Genomic DNA, 10,622 nt, shown 5'->3' with positions numbered 1-10,622 from the left:
GGGAAAGATTGTTCATTTTGTTTTCTCATAAAATGTCTGGATTTAGAGACATCAAATGAAATTAGGGTGGAGATTTTAATCTGATTAAAAATCTCTCTTCAGCAAACTTGTAGTCAAACTACATGACCTATCAGTGTAGATAAGAGTTAAATGAGTCAAAACTAGGAATCGGCAGAAGGAAAAGACAAATTGAGACTGATGTTCTCTGGGTCAGGGAACTCCAATGTGCAGCTCACCAAAACAGAAAGGAGTACACCAGGGGGGTATGGGTTTTCAGTTCAAATAATATTCCCTGAGAGTTTTTTGTTAATTTTCTTTCAGGAGGTGTTTTATCAGAAATAAAGATAGTCACATGAATTCTGCATGTCACAGACATGAGAGGCACCTTTCAGGAGTTGCTTCTGGAGCTGTCCTGCTAGACTATGGATGCCATACTACTGTGCCTACCCTAATTCAAGGAATAGTAATTGAAAAACCTAGTGGGAATTCTGAATTTGGTTTCAGAAACTTAAACATTCAGTTTTATTAAAATTTCAGCATTTGAGTTTATTGGCTTCATAGGTAATCAAGATGAGATTAAACTGTTGCAAAAGGTCACTGAGGGGATTCCTCTTGTAAAATTTCTAAAATGGCCATATTTATTATTTCAGGTGAACACACAGAGCTCCTACAGTAAAATACTACCTTTCCTCCAGGGCAAATGGAATAGGAATTTTCCAGGATGTTGTGGAGGGAAGGTTCACCAGGAGTACTTTAGCCTGGTGAGGCTCAAGCACTGAGCCGCCCCCTTGGGCGCAGCCAGCCCCGCCTGTTTGCTCTAGAGGGGTCCAAGGGAGGCTGCAGTGGTTGTGAGGACAGATCCACCCTCTGAAGATCTGCAGTCTAACTGGGCAAGTTCCTTGTCCCTGTGTTGCCAAATCATCTGAGCAGGGCAGGGCACTGCTTCATGCTTTAGTTTCCCATTTGCAAAGAGGGCACAGAAATATTAAAACATCTGTGAAAGGTTTCGACAATTCTACTTTAGGACTGCAACAAATTTGTGTGATGCAACTGTATTGCATTTATATGATAAGCCTGCATAAAACTAGTTTATTTTCTAGTGTAGGGGATAAGTAAATCCCGTTTTAAAATAAATCTTTCTCTTGAAGAAAAACTGTGTATGATTTAGGAGAGTTAAGGCCAAGTTAAGAAAGAAGCCTGGGGCCTGGAAGCTAGATAAAGCCCACAGTTTAATCATATACCCATGCCCAGACAACTTTTTCTGTTAATTTATGAGTTTAGCACAAGTCATTAAATGAATTTTTAAAAGGGATAGGTTTATTCCAGCAAGGAATAGATTCTGGTCTGGATTGCTTCAGGACAAGGACACTGCAGAAGTCAATAAGGAACTTCTGTGGAATTTTTTTAATATGCAAAAGCAAAATATATTTATTCCAGCACATTTATGCTATGCAGAATAATCTTTGGATATATTTACACTGTAGGTTAAAAAGAAGGGATCTTAAGGGCTATGATTTAAAAAAGAAGTGAAAAATCAACATTTATATTCTAACTGCAAACACACAGTAACTAGAAATATTAAAAAATAAATTCCTCTTTCCAAGATCAGCTACTTCATAGTTAGACCAAAGCTTAAATCTCCTCATTAAATACCTTAAAAAGTAATAAATTTTAATCAATTAAAATAACAGAAAATTAAAATATATGCATGATCCAAACAGTCTTTGTACTAGTTGCTTTAAAAAGCCTTCTTCTCTAAAGCTGAAGTAGATTTCAATTGATCTACATAACCCTAATTATTTCTGCTACACTCTAATATTTACAGTACTAAAATAAAAACATTCCAAGTAGTTGAAAAATATTACTGACTTACTGCCTTTAATAGTGGCTGTTTTTCAGTTTCTTAGTAATTATGCACAGTAATACAGTGATACTTAAACAACAGACATTTTCAGCAGAGAAGTAATAAAACACTTGGATTATTAAGTTGTCCATACTAAAAAAAGCATGTTGCTACTGTGCTGCTCTCAGATACTGGATTTCTGTTATTCACATGGGAAATCTTGTGTTTCTTGCATGTGTTTCCATATACAAAACCCTAATTGGTCCAGGTCTTGATAATGCTTAGAAAAACAAGTTCGAAAAAGCAATTGTTGGAACACAACAGCGCTCCCAAGAGAAGATGATTTATTACCCAACAGACCTGTTGTCTGTCCTTCAATCTGATCAGTCATCATGCTCCATAAGAATCCCTTGTCAGACGGAAAACATCAAGGAATAAACAGAGTTCAGCATTGCTACACTATTTAGCCAGCAACCATGCAAGAATGATAAGGCATGGAATACATTTAAACTGCCAATGCAAGCCACGGGAGTATCTGATGGATGATTAAAAAAGGAAAAAATATTAACACTTGTCAAATAATAAAGTAGTGTGCTTCAGTGACCGACTTAGGAATTTCTATTAGGAAAGATTTTCAAACAGGAAGAAAAATTTATCTAGCAGACTCATGCACTGGAAGTAGGCCAGCATATTTTAAAAATCTGAGGTACTTCAGTGAAAGATGGTAATTTAGGAGTTCTTCAGTGTGACTTTATCATGGTTTTTTTGCCACCAACAAGGAGCCGATTATTCCCCACACAGCTGATAAGACATCCCTTGGGCTGGCCCTGTATGTCACAGCTCACTCTTCTGAGACCTGCATTCCCAACTGCTCCAGAAAGACCATTGTAGTGTTTATTTTATCTCATGGAAGAAAGAAATTTTAAAAGAAATTATTAAAATGGCATAATACTTCACATTTTAAATTATTCCTTATTTATCTGTGCTTGATTTCTTCTGTAGCCCCAGCTACAGAACTGGCTGGGAGAACAGGCTGAGAACTATAAGTAGGAATTTTCTGGTTAAAAACTAGAGGTGCTTTGCACCAAAATTTATATAGATAGAAACTTTCTAGTTGGCATTGATATTATCAATATTGATTTTTAAATTAAATAATTAATATTATCAATGTTAATTTTAAAATTAAAAACTTAGATGTACTGAATTTAAAAATGGGAATTATTTTTTCCTTAGCATATACCCTACAAATAGAAAAATATTTTTGTTCATTTCTGCCTCTATGCAGTGTTCCAGCTGCAAGCAGCTGTTTGTCATAAATGCTTGCTTGTGTTGATTTTAAATTATTAATGGCAAAATTTCTACAGGCTTTTTAAAAAAATATTTTACAGCGATAAATGTTCCCCAAAGGAAGAAGGCAGTGTCCTTTAAAAACTTTTGACATTTCCAATGGGTTGATATTAGAGCTAGAACATTTTTATAAGTAAAACTCTCCAAAGTGAAGAATGGGAGATGTTTTTCTGAGATGAATCTGTTTGGCCACTGGGTGCCATCCTTGCTCCACTTTAAGGCTGGTCGCCAAGCAGCATTTCTGTTCAGCCATAAAATCCTGTGAAAATGTAATGCCAGTGCAATTTCACACCATCATAATGTTTGTGTGTGTGCATGTGGCAGAATATGTTCCCAGCACAAGGCAGTGTGCCTTTCTTGCACATCACTGAGAGACTGGAGAGAAATATCCTTAGAGGTTCAGCCATGTTATATCCTGCAATTTTATTTTTTTTTTTCATTCCTCCATCAGCTGGTGAGAATGAGGCTGTGCTGAAAGGGCTGTCCCACACATAAGCGTGTAAGTGACCATGCTTCTATGCAGTATTAGCTGAGGCTCTGGCCTTATTTGAAAGAAAAGAATTCCCTGGATGCACACTTGTTTTCTAGATCAATTTGCGATGTATGGGCCTGGGTCATCCAAGCAAAACATTATCTAGACTATATTATGTACAAAAATATTTGTCATTGCAATCTTGTATGGGTTATTTATTACACTGTTTCATTGGCTGCTCCAGGTGGCATCTGCTATTGGATTAGTCTGGGCAAAACCCCTGGCAGCATAAACAACAGCTTCTAATAGAAATTATGTCAGTAGTTCTGTGGATTTAGTCTTTCAAATTTAAACTGCAAACACTTTACATGTATGAGAAATAGACTATAGCACACACACCCCCATCATAGTCTGTCTGTGCGTTCAACAGCCTGCCTAACTCACCTACCCCTGCTTTCTCTGCTGCCACACAGCTGTGTGTGTTCTGTGCCTGCAACAAGCTCAGGGCACACAAAAACCCCACCCAAAAATAACCAAAAAAAAATCCATTTATATATATGGCCTTCAAAAACTCTACTGTTAAGCTGATTCCAGTACCTACTTGTGCTGCCTCTACCTTTCCTGAAGGAAACCTGTTGCTATGAGGAGTGGTAAGGAAAAGATACAAGCAGCAAAATATATACATGTATTCAAAACATGACTGTCAAGAAACAAGTGTTTATGTCAGTATTGCAGCCTTTTACCTCAAAGTAGTGATATATGAAAGCAACCTTTGTTTAGAGAAAAACTATTGAGCTAGTAGTATTTGGGTAGTAAATAAGGAGCTAAATAAAGATTTAAGTCCTATTATTTGGTTTTTTTTGTTGGAAGAATGGGATCTGCACATTTTGGGTTTGTCAAAAAGCTTGTGGTGCTGAGGCTGTGAGTTGTGTTTGAACCAGAGGCCGTGCTGCAGCACAGGGCGCTTAGGCTTTCTCTGCTGGGGGCCTTTGTGGATGAAGGGGGCAGTGGAGGATGTACGTTCTGCTCTGGGGAGAGGAGCTGGGCTGGAGAGGAGCCTGCCCTGCAGAAGCCTCACATGGGATAAGCCTTGGCTCGTGAAGCTGTAGTGAGATGAACCTCTGGTTTGGGGAGAAAGCTCTTTTGGACAGTCCTGAGTGCTCATAGGGAGTGATTTATGGGTTCAGAATAGGATGGCTGGATTTCTTTTAAACCTGCAATCAGAACTTGACAAAAAGTAAGGACAAAAAGACAAAAGCAGACTTCCAGGAGAATAACAGAAATGTTCTCTGTAGGATTCCTGTAAACGTACATTGTAAGGTTGAAGGTGTTGTCAATATTATTTATTGTCCACCTGACAGGATTCTGCTATAGCTGTCAGTCTAGCAGGTCTGAAATAGGACCTTCTCCCCAGTGGAGCAGTAACCCGCTCATACATTTGCATAACTCTCCCCACCAGTCACTGCACTGCCAGCCTGATTTGTCACAGCTGCTGAAAGAAAATTTCAGTGGCTCCCAGGAAATCCCATCCAGTGCCATAGTGTCCCTGCAGCACCACCATGGCCCCGGGGTGACACGGGACTGGTGGTCCTGCATGTTGGCTTTGGTGCACTGAGAGCTGCTGCAGCATGCTGGGATCACAAAAATAGTGTGATACCAGTGCACATTGTGGCTCTGGTGGGATTTCTGAGGTTCTGGCTTTGGGGTTTTTTTCAGTGTCTGATCTTGGCAACCCCTTTACTTTTTTTACATGCTCTCTTCCACCATGTGCCCAAGTGAGAGTTGCAGGGCACAGTTTGGGCTCTTTTCACCAAATGTGTGAGTTCCCCCCTATGCCTTCACGTCTTATCCACCATGAGAAGAAACCTGTCCCTGCTCCTTCCACCCTTAACCATGTTTTTCCTCTTCTGAGTCTTTAAGGAAGGAGCTAGAACTTTTCCTCCACTTTCTGGGTAGGAAAAGGCTATGTTGTATCCCACTTTTCTCACCCTCCCAAATTTACAGGCGTAAGGGGGAGGGCCAGTTCACGTTACCCATTCTACTCTTCATGGGAGTAACAAAGCTGACTTTTTGCCATCAAAACCAAGTAAAGCTTTGTGGGAAATGGCAGCCTGACGCTTTTGTAGTATAGAGAAATAGTTGCCCTAGGTTTGCTGCTTGTGTTTGTTTGAAATTCTGAAACAGAGACTGAATAGATCCTTTTGTACAAACTTCTCATCTGCACTGATGGCCATAAAAACTCGACAGTTGCTAGCCTGCAGTATGTGACACACTGGTTCTTTCCTAATCACCATCAGCCAAAAGGACGTGAACACTCCCCAGCGCGCCTTGGGAGATCATTGTGTCCAATGTGCATGCCCTGTAAAACTCCAGTCCTGGGCTGCTGTGGTTATGGACTTTGGCCTTAAGAATAATAGATGCCTAGACCATTAATTTTTTTTATTTTATGCCTCTGTTCTTTTAAAATCAAAATTTCTTGTTACTTTTATTGGCTGCCATATATTTTGTTTCTGTGTACTAGGAAACAACTCCAGCATCAAGGATTGATTTTTAGTAACATAAAATAACATTTTTTGTGCCTATTATAGTTCTTAACAAAATTTTACATGTCATTTTTATCTCTGAAATGTATTATTTCTTTTTGATGGGTCCCAATTTCAGAAAGCAGTATGTTCAGATAGGATTGATTGACTGATTAGAAATATTCAAAATTATTTCTGTTTTTAGCTATAGTTCTGGGGCTAGCTTTTTAAATAGCACATTTAACACTGTAATGACATACCTTCCTTTGCCCTTTTAAAATGAAAATTATAAGACAAATCCTTTCCTCAGGCACATACAGTTTGATCCCCAACATAGAAAGTAAATACCGTACTTTCGTCCTAAGTCCACACTGCATGATAATAAAAAAAAAATCCTAAATTCTATATTTGATAGTTATATATTGCTTAATGTCTACATTTCTTGTTCTGATAGAAGCAGACTAAATAGCTTTCTTAATGCTGTGAAGTTTCTCTTTTAATTAAAAGAAATACCAGCATCAAACTAAGCAGTAGTTGTATTTGGTAAATGGTCAAACACAACTTTTTGAAACAAGTCTAAATGCAACTTTCTTTGTTCTACATTTCATGTCTAAAGTACATGTTAAGCACTTAATTTGCCATTTGAAGGTGTAGCAGTTGCACTACATACATATACATGCTTCAGCTAAAGATTTTGAAGCTGGATGCATGTACTGCATTATTCTTGGTTTACAGATGTAAAACTTTGACTAAATCAAGGAAAGCAAAGGGCAGCAAAGGGCACAGACACCTACTATGGGAACTGGGGCAGAGTTTGGGCTTTTGATCTCACAACTGTAACCCTCTGTTCATCTGTAGGGTTAATCTGAGGAGGTATAAAACACACAAATCCTGTTCCACCCTGCCTTTCATCCAACAACTGTTCAGATATAAGACATTGACAGAGACTGGAACATCGAAGGAGTCTGGTAGAGCTGACAGCTGCAAAGTGTGTTTATATGGCAGCATGAGGTTTCCTTGGGCAGGGCCATAGGACTGGCTGGGCTCAAAAGCTCTCTCCAAACTAAACAAGGCAGTGTTTCTGGGTGATTTCATTACTGAAGGTAGAGGAATGCTCCTGTGATAATCATGTTAAAAAAGTGTTAGAATCAAAATCAAGAGGAAAATACACATCAGTCATTTCCATACCCATTCCCCTTTACTGTATATTTTGTAAAATTCCCTTTTAATGCCACTGTCCTGCCTCTGCTTCAGTTGGTCGTTTGAAAAGAGGTTCTAAACTCAGCATTGTGAAGGGCAAAGAGTTGCTATCCACAGTCTCCAGTAACAGATGGAGGCCTTTAAAAGCCAGTTTGCTCTGGGCATTAAACATGCTGGAGCTGCAACATTTGATTCTTTCTCTTTTGGAGAGAGTAAATGTGTCAGACTGGAATATAACAGGCTTTGGTCTTCCATGGCTATGAAGAAGTACAAAATCTGTCCACTGGTGTTAGTAACTGACTATAAAGATATATTTTAAAAGGTGCCTGCCTGCAGCTATAAATATAAGCAAGTATTTTAGAGGCCTTTATATATGAAAAGAACCTTTCACAAATAAAACTCTTTGCCATCAGAAAATGATGTCTTCAAAATGGCTTCATGGAATCATAGAAGATTATGTGAGAGATAATGAAGGCATCACATTTAAATATTCTTCACTTTGATACTTTCTCTTCAGCTTTTGATGATCATCCTTTAAGGTTTTTCAGATCCTAATCTTCTGAGAGAGATTTGTGATGAAGAGGTACTTGAAAAGGCAATTTTATTACTTCTTTGTGTGTCATGTTGTCTGGAGCTGCAGTTTCACTCCAGAGTGTACATGAGGTCAGATCCTGACCTGCTATTTGAATAGTACGTGGACTCTAGACTCTAACGGTGCCCCTGGGATTTAAGATGTACACCACATTATTTTGCCAGGGTATTTTGCTGCATTGGAATATATATTTCATGAGATATCTTTATTTGTGTTAAATATAATCAAGTTCCTTGTTACTTCTTTCCATCAGTCAGGCAGTATTTTCTGATGAAGAAGCCTTGCTGATCATTCCACATGCCACTGTAAATAATCCAAAAACTGGACTACATTCAGTAAGTGGAAGTTGCTGTTACAGAATAGTTCTGGTGCCACATAGGAAGGAAGCTGAGTATATCAAATGGCAGAATGTACCTTTTTCTTAAACAAAGCCATACTAATATACTTATCAATATGTTTCAAAACACTTTCCTTGCATAATATGCACTGGTGTCTTATCCACACAGGTACTAAAACTGAAGTAGAGAAATTTTAAGATGACATGGCAAAGTAGGATGTCAGTGTTTTCTGTTTTTAGGTGGACTGCTACCATGGTTGTGCACATTTTAAAAAGGAAGAATGCTTTGGGAAGAACTCGCCAGTTTCTTTACATCCAGTTTTATCACATTATCAGATGTTGATACAGAAGATTGTGAAGAATATGCTGTTAGATGAGTTAGTGCAAAATCATTTAGTAAGCATTTTCCTTCTTAGGCTTTATTCATCCACAGGAGCCCAAAGGCTTATTAATACTGAACCAAAAATGTTATTTTTCTGTTCCCATGGTCTGTCTTTTATAGTGGCCAGAATTGTGACTGTGTGGTGAAAACCACTTTGACGTTCCTCGTGTTTTGCAGTAAGAGGGTCATTAATGACATATGGCCTTTTGTGATGGCTGATGGAAACTGAGGCTCAACCAGTCCCTTGTCTCTCACCTGTTCACAAGTAATGAGCAGGCTGTCATAGAATTTAGGTGGTAGCAAAGAGCAATGAGGAAAGGAGAATCTTGTCTCCCACCTGAATTGAGTACAAAGGTGCTTTTCCTCCTTTATGTATCCATTCCACCCTATTCCATACATGCCTGAGTATGGAGTAACCACAGATCTTATCCTTATGCTCTTCTTTGGCGGCATGACATCCTTTTTTATCAAGCTGCCTACGACTGATGATATTTTCCTAGTCTGGCAACTGCTGAGTTTGTATTTTATTAGGCAAGACCAGTTGCCTTCCATGTGTTCAGCCGAACTTGTGTTCCTGATTCCCTTCAAGACAAATTTTTGGGTTAGTACTGGACATATGGAAATGTGACCAGAGGAGGCACATCTGACTTTAGCTTGCCATAAACTCACAGAAGAGTCATCTGAATTTTCCTCAAGGATATGAAGAGCTTGATTCACAGGGTAAAAAGCTTCCAGAGCACAATGTTCTTAATTGTTTTAAGAAAGGGGAAATTGAACATCTAAATGTTCAAAAACCCACAGACTTTTAAGGGATTGTAAATCACTGGGGTGCTTTAAAAAAATAATTTCACTGTAACTTGAATTTTAATTGCCTGCCCCTTCCTTTTGCTGTCATGGTACTTTCATCATCTCTGTTTTCCTGAAAGGGAGTGTTGCTATTGTTGTTTATTTTCAGAAATCCACTGAAATTTTTTCTGCAGTGCTACAAAATTTCAGGGAGGGATATGTTTTAGTATTCTGTGTTATTAATATTTTTAATATATCTCTGTAATTAAAATATGAAGGTTTAATGAATGTTCTCCTCTAAACCCTGGACTTTTGCATTTCTAGCCTGAGAAGCTGAGGATAGTCAATGCCAGGTGCAGCCAGAATACTGCTGCAGCCCCACAACATATCATTTTTTTAACATTATTCAAATTAGGCTCTGCACTCATAATTCTGTTGTTTCCTTTATTGCTGTTGTAAAGCAAATGGTTCTTTTATACAAATGTTATCTCCTGGCTATTAATTCAGCAGTTATTTTGGATTATGGCACTCCTGTTAAATTTAGGAATGTAAAACCTCATAAATATTTAAAAGTTTCAGAGTGACGTGGGAAGAAATTGTTTTTGACTTGCTTTGCTAATATCCTGTTGTTCAATTTGTAATAGATTTGGAATATATTGTTATTTCTCCACTGTTTGACAAATGGAAAAACAATTTTAGTTGAGCAACTGCTTCAAGTGTTCTACCTTGAATTGCAACAGGCTGATAAAAGTGTTGGTTTCCAGAAAAAAATAGCAAGAAAAAGATCTGTTTTTCTTTAAGAGGCCAAAAATTCTGAAAGTGTTAATTAGATCCCACTTCAAACTTAATGAAAATGCAGCAGTAGCTTTGCAAAGACTGTTTGATAAACAATTTCAAGAATCAAGTGCTTCTCTTTCAGCTTGCTATTTAAGCTTTTCCTAAGGAGTATGATGTACAAATGTGTTTCTTCCCCAAAAACCAGTTATATTGAGTCTTATTTCTATCCAGTGAGTGTGTTCATAGACTTAATATTAATGTGCATCTCCAGCATCCCCCAAGTCTTTGAAGAATTACTGAATGATAAAAAAGTCACAATTTTTGTAAGATTGCTGAAGGTCTGGACAGCACAGTCTCAGGGCCA

The 10,622-nt window shown here is 38.1% G+C and overlaps 1 protein-coding gene across 1 annotated transcript in view; it reads left to right on the top strand.

Annotated features, from left to right (window-relative positions):
• The window catches only part of PDE11A (phosphodiesterase 11A), a 68,900-nt gene that overhangs the window by 24,224 nt on the left and 34,054 nt on the right, over positions 1-10,622 (top strand). The window lies entirely within an intron of this gene.

The sequence above is a fragment of the Geospiza fortis genome, unplaced genomic scaffold, assembly GCF_000277835.1.
Source record: "Geospiza fortis unplaced genomic scaffold, GeoFor_1.0 scaffold112, whole genome shotgun sequence".
Lineage (NCBI taxonomy): Eukaryota > Metazoa > Chordata > Aves > Passeriformes > Thraupidae > Geospiza > Geospiza fortis.
This window is presented reverse-complemented; position numbering and strand designations above follow the sequence as displayed.